Source organism: Cinclus cinclus, chromosome 5, assembly GCF_963662255.1.
Source record: "Cinclus cinclus chromosome 5, bCinCin1.1, whole genome shotgun sequence".
NCBI classification, from domain to species: Eukaryota; Metazoa; Chordata; class Aves; order Passeriformes; family Cinclidae; genus Cinclus; species Cinclus cinclus.
Genome location: NC_085050.1, coordinates 62,772,796 through 62,779,946, shown reverse-complemented (window position 1 = coordinate 62,779,946; position 7,151 = coordinate 62,772,796).

Here is a 7,151-nt window from a genome sequence, read left to right as displayed (position 1 = left end):
GTCAAACATTTCTTTGTTAGACTTTTCTACTTTTCATAGGCTTCAGAGTTCCTTGGCAATCCCCTATCACCTTCAGCTCTTCTTGTCTCACCCCTTGTTTTCGTGTTAGGCTGCAGCAGCTGTTGTTCTTCTTATCCCTTTTTCAAGGGCAAAGCCACAGGCCTGGCTCAGGCTCAGAAAAGCTCATATCCCTTTCCTGGGATATGTTCACTACATATCTATATCACTACATTGTTCACTACATGTCCATTTTTCTCTAAAACCATTCCCATAAGTATTCAGCCAGCAAATCCCCCAGCGTGAAGGGATCATTCTGATCAGACCGAGGACAGCTTTCATTGATGGGGAAAAAAGTAAATATTCACTCCAGAAATTATTTTCAGGCCTGTGTAAACCATGTGTAATGCCAGCAGAGAGTGTCACCCTTGGAAACTAAAATGCAGGAAACTGAATGGATGTCAATTGGGACAAAATCTACCAGGACAGAAATCTGATTCTGTAAAAACATCACTGGGAGTGCTTCCACAAGGGCAGCAAGCTTCAGACAAAATTATGTGCAGTGGCTGGCACACTAAAAGGCTATTTTCTGCTTCCTCTTGGAAAGTAAAAATTTTCAAGGCTTTTAAAAGCAAATTTTAAAATAATATGGCATCAGTTTTCTAATTCATCATAACAGCTGATGGATAAAACAGCACTTTCTAAAAAAAAATGAGTTTCTACTTGTCCTTCTGAGTAATTCTTGATATATTAATATTTTACTTAATTTAAAATACTAATTTTTTTCCTGTTTTGAGAGGTACATTTCTTTAAGCAGAAGAAAGTGCACTTAGTTTGTACAACTGTAAATTCCATCATTCTGTGGTAGAAACTGAATGCATTATAATTAGCATTTCAGAAAAAATATTTGAGTACTGCCTCTTCACACCCAACCAACATAATAATATGTTGCAAAGTGCCCATTTTTTAATGCTGTGTTTTCATGATTTAAGTGTTTCTGGCACAAGCATTCCAGAGGTTCTTAGATAAATACAGCTAATTTGCAGAAAATACATTATTTAAAAGCACACAAAATAGAAAAACACTGAGTTTTCCTTGGGTGTGACAGGGAAAGGGGCAGAAAAGTTTCTGACAGTTGGGAAAATCTGATCTTGTGCCATGTGAAGTTCTAATCACAGCTATGTGGTCTGTATTTACATTTAACTAAACTGTAAAATTATTACGTACATTACTGCACAGACTTTTCTGCTGAGGTGCAACACAGGATTCCTTTGGGAAGGTGTTTGTAGTATAATCACTGATTTTAGTGTTTAATTCCCTCTGCTTTTTGTCATAGAAGCTTTATTTTTTGAAAGGACATGCAACACTGAAATTCTGTTGGTTTCCTATAGAGAGCACTGAGGCAGTGCTTGGAGCTTTACCTAGTAATAAGTTTCCATATGTGGAATGCTGGTTTAGGAGGGAGGCTGTGAATTGTGTTTTTTTCCTGAAGATGGCAGTTCTGGTACTTAAAGGCTGAGAGCTGGTAAAAAAGATAATGGAAAGCTACAAAATCAACCACATCTCAGCTATTAGTAGGGTACAGAGAGTGTGACGAAGTATAAGTAGCTTGTGTTATGTTGGTGCCTTCTGATCAGGAAACTAAATAGAATTCACACCTTTCCATTTTTAATTTTATGAGAAACCATACATGCCGAAACCTAATTAATGTAAGGGGGAAGCAGAGGAAATTCAGTCATGGAATTTCATAATAGCTGGGTCTCAGGAACAGAATTATGGGGGAGAACAGGTTGTGGTTCTTGTGTGGGTTATTTTGTCCTGTACTGGGGAGAAATTCATACCCTTTCACAGGAGTCCTCATGAACTTGCCAAAACAGTGCACAGAACAGTGGGTAGGGCATTTGTGTTGGATGAGGGCATTCAGATTGGGCTCTCTCTTGCCTTTATTGAAGAGTTTTATACCTCAGAAACCTTTCTGAGGAAAGCTTTTCAGTGTTGAACTGCATTTCTGATTGCAACCAAACGGACCAAAAAGCAACACCAGCTGTACACATGGCCAGCTGGTGTGCAAGAAAATAGAAAATACAATACCAAAGCTATTTAAATATATAGAGCCTTATCTTTATATTCATATCCAAAATGTGTCTTTCAGCACGTAAATGCAGTCACTCAGATCACCTTTCTATTGTGCTATATGTTTATTATGAAAGTGTTTGCATTAATAGCTGTATTTTTTGGGGTGTATTTCTGTAACGTGTCGTTACTTGATAACAAACTTCATCTTGAAGTGCAATAAGTTTCCATGGGGTACCCGTGTGTGTTGACACTGGGCCTTGCAGTAAGTGCATTGCCACTTGACAAATGTTACAAACATTTTATTGATGCATTTTTCCGTTTTAGATTATAATATCATTTGTCATTTATTACAAAGGTACAGTTTTTTGCATAGTAATGTACAGTGTTTATTAGGAAGCTGTTAATTATGCAAGTCTTCTACAATGATCAAGAATGTATTGATCTGTAAAACTGAGCACTTTACTTCCTAATAAATGTTTTATATAATCTACAAAGCAAACATTGTGCCTGCACTTAGTTTGTTTATAATGGAACATGAAGAATCCTACATTTTATTTGTGTGACTTTTATCTCATACCTTATTCTCAGATTACCTAATAAAGTTGGTAATTACCTAATCAAATACCTCTCTCTAATAAAGAGAGTAGAGAATGTAAATAAGCAAAGAGGACTGGGCTGGTTCATTGCCCAAGCAGTCCTTTTTTAACACTTCATTTCACATTTGTGTTTCTGCAAAGGCACAGTGTGCTTTCTGCTGTTTCAGCTAGCAGCTGCCCCTGCTAATAACTGTCTCTTCATTACTTGCTGTGTAATTTGTTTTTTTTTTCTCTATTCCCCCTTTATCTTTTCTCTTGTTTCAAGAGGGAATACTACAGCATCTGGAGGGTTTGAGTAGACCTTGGAAAGCCCAGGCTCCCTTGTATGACTCATAGTTTGCTCTGGACAGCTGTATTGATGAAACTGTATTAATGAAAAACTGAATTATTAAAGTAAATACATCTCAATCTTTAATGAAATACATACATACTGAATTTATTAAGTATATTAAACCTTTAGTCAGTGCACTATAAAAGTCACAGTGTGTGGGAAGTGGGAACTTCCTTCTTATCTTTCTTTTCTTTCTTTTCTTTCTTTTCTTTCTTTTCTTTCTTTTCTTTCTTTTCTTTCTTTTCTTTCTTTTCTTTCTTTTTCTAATACTCTGTGTCTGTTGTAACATTGCTGATTTTGGAAGGTTTCTCCTGGAAGTGCAGTTTGAGATGCATATTTGTGATAAGAGCCTTTGGAGTAATTCTTCTATGTCCACAGGCATTACTCAGATGCCTTATATATTCCAAGATTGTTCTCTAGTAAATCTAAACAAGAAGAAAAACTTGGTCAAAAAACTGAGGAAAAGGGGTAAAAGGGTTATGATAAAGCAAGCAATTGTCACTTGTATAACAAGGACTTCCAGGTTTTTTAAGCACTGATCATGCAAAATAGGTGCAGAAAGGTAGAGTGACAGCTTAATGGTTCAGGTGACAGACTGACATTGGAAAAGAGTTGTGTTTTATCTGTGCCACCTCACAGTGATGCCTTAGCACACACTCAGCTGCTTCCAGCCTGGATCAAAGGGTTGCTACAAACATGCAGCTTAATCACCAGTAATGCCAAAAGAGCAGTGGTGTCACAAGTTTTCCTTGGACTGGGGATTCTGGCAGCTCTTCTGCTTTGCTTCTACTCCAAGGAATACTCAGAGAGACTGAAACTGCATCCCAGGAGGCAAAGAGCAGCAAACTTGTGCCTTCTGTAGCAGGCCTGAATTTGGATGAAGTGTGAGAGCAGATTTCCTGCAGCCAGGTGTGTACAGGTGTTTTGGAGCAGGCCTTCCAGCAGCAGAGGGCAAGGAAGGGAGCAAGAAGGGGTTTGAGATGTGGGGAGTGTGCTGGGTTTGTGTGGCTCTCCAAAAGTCTTCAGTAATAAATGCAGTAACGTTGCCAAAGGACCAATCATGACAGTTTGCATCAGCCACAGTTTTGCTGGTGACGTTTTGACAGAAGTTGAGGCCAGTAATTACATTAATTTACAAAGTCCTGGAAAGAGTTAAAGATTAGCAGAGACTCACAGGGGACAAAATGCTCATTAAGGAGTTATTCATAAAAAAACAAATCAAGAATATTCAACTCGTACAGAGATAGAATTTAACTCCTGTTCAGTTTTCAAGACTTCTAGTTTTGAAAAAAATCATTTCCAGTGAGAAGAGTTACTGTTTTCTGGGATGTCACATTTGAGGTATTTTCAAGATTAAAACTTAACACTACCAAAAATACCTGTGTGTGCTCTCAGGCTGCTGCTTTTCACTGTTGCATGGAGAGTGTTGTGATGCAAACTCTGAGAAACACTCAAAGCAAAAGATTGCTCCTTTCAGGCTAAACCTGAAATTACCAGTTCACTCCAAAGTCTGAGGTAAGCACCCTTCTGTACTGCCATCAGCTTTTCCTGGAGCTGAGGTGGATGCTGTCAGACTGAGTTCCCCAACTCACCAGTGTCAGATGTCCGTGTGCAGACAGATGCAGCCACAAGAAAACTTGTGCTGCAGAAAGGCAGAGCTGGCAAGCACTGGAAAGAAATTTCCATTTCTCTCAGGGTTCCTGTGATGCCACAGCTGTGTAATAAAGGCCAGCTGTTTTTCCTGGCTTAGTTATTTGGAACAGTTAAGTGAAGAAACAGGTTTGACAAGGGTTTTAACTGTCTTAAGTGGTTGTAATTTCATGCCCCGCAAGAAGAGGAGGGAGATGTGGACGGGGATAGGAAAAGCATTTATGTTCAGGAGACCTTTCCCTTTTTGCAGCATGGGAAGATGAAAATAAGTTTTATCTGAAGGGAGAACTAAGTTTTGAAAAGGAGGGAAAGATTTAGGTTGGAAGAAGTTGTTCAGGTCTGTAAGAACCATAATCACAGATTATTTAGCAAATAGAAGTGTGTCACATGGAAGACTCAGGGGAGCAACTCCAGGAGTCTTTGTTGGCATTGCTGTTATTTACATTATCAGATTATGCTCTCTCCTCCTGCTGTATAACTTTTGTGCAAAAAGACACAGCTGAATGCCAAGTAAGCACTTGCACATCCTTGAATGTTCAAGAAGCAGAAAGCTGATCCTTATAAAAATGAAATTTACCATTTAATGTGAAAAAAATATTCACCTTTTTTTAGTTTTCCAAATTACAATGTTGTCTTTTAGAAGATTATTTGTATAAAGTGTGCAAGAAACTTGGCACTGTAGCAAGGAATACTGAAATTCTTCATCCAAGAAATAGAAATTTGAATACTTGTGGTGTTTATCAGCATCACAGAGAAAATTTGCCAACTGAAAATATATAACTACAAATGCATAACAGGGATAATTTGAGGATGTTTGACTCACCTTGGACTGGTGCTGGTGTGTGCCCAGAAACAATCTCCATCATGTTACCTGCAGTACCTGTCTGCAGCCATACAGAGCAGGGAATTGCATCCTCAGCCCTTGACTCTGTGCCCACTGGGTCAGTGGAAAAGTAATCAGAAGGCAGGTGGCTATTTCATAATGCTTGGGCATGAGAGAGTAATTGCAGCATTGTGTTTTTGAAGAAACAGGGTGACTAAGATTTTGGCAAAGCAGCTTTCTTGAGAGTAAACCAGACGTGACCCAAAACCTTATGGAGGCAAAGATTATTTCTCTTGAAGCACAAAGGAAATACATTAAACTGGAGAAGCATAGTTTACTTATTTTAGCAGGCTAGGTTAGGCTGCCCTTGAGTCTATCCATCTGTTTCTACATGTAAAGAGGCTGTTGTTTTGAGCTCTTAATCTATGACTATTTAGTGTCTGAACACAAGACATAGACATATATATTTTAAAACTTTTTGTGATGTTGCTGTCTTATATTGTTTTCTTTCTTGCTTCTTTAGTGGATATATTCATTATCATTATTGTTTATCATTATTATCAGCTTCCAGTGTCCACCTGATATAAATTCTTTCTGTCTTTTATGGTATTTAGTTTTCAATCCTTCCTTTGTACTGGAACGACACAGAACTGCAAACCTTTTTATTGACCATTGCCATGGTCTAGTTGAGGTATTAGGGCATGGGTTGGACTTGATGATCTTGAAGGTCTGTTCCAACTTAGTCATTCTGTGATTCTGTATAATTCCTCCAACAATTGATATTATTGATTATTAAGTATTTTTAACACAAAGAAGAAGATAAAAGAGTAAAATTGAATACCAGTGATTTCAGCTTTGCCCTCCTGCATATTAAAAGCTTTCAATTAATACAGGTTTACTCCTTAGGCTGCTCTTAGTATTAGGTTGCCTTTTACTTTTTTCTTCTTCTTAATAAATGAATATAGAGCTTTTTCAGGCTCCTCTGAATTATGACATTCCAAACCTGTATAAGTTTTAAATATTCTTCCTAGGACATGACCACTTCAGCTGGGTGATATATTAGCTGGATCTAGCCAGTTTGCTATCTGTTCTTGCCTTCATGAACATTCACTACAAGAAAAAAGCAATTACTTTCAGTTACTGGCACAGAAAATATCAAAACCTTAGTTTCTGTACTGAAAACGATAAAATTTAAAAGTGGTATTTTATTATGATCAAAAATTTTCATTTAAACTAATAGAATTAAAGGAGTTTAATAACTCCTTAGAAAGGAACAATCCTCAGCTTGTGACTTATTTTAATTGAAGTCATTCAGACAGAGGATGTAAAGAAAAATCTTCAACTGGATTAAATATTCTAAAACATAACTAAAAGTAAAAAGTTTTGAAGTTTCCAAAGGTCCAGATTAAATCACTTGTTGTCAAAGTGTAAGCAAAATAAGGAGGAATTTTCATACATCAAAACACATTTTCAGTTGAGTTAGTGATATAATCAGAATCATTAAGTTCTGTACATCACAGTTTATAAATACTACATGCAAATGACAAAAAGCTCAGGAAAACAATGGTATCAGGCAGTTCTGTCATTTTTAAGCCCGAGCAATGCATGAGTCTTAACACCATAAACTACTTGATCCTGGTACCCTCTCGCTAAGATCCTGCCGAGAGGAGCAAATGTC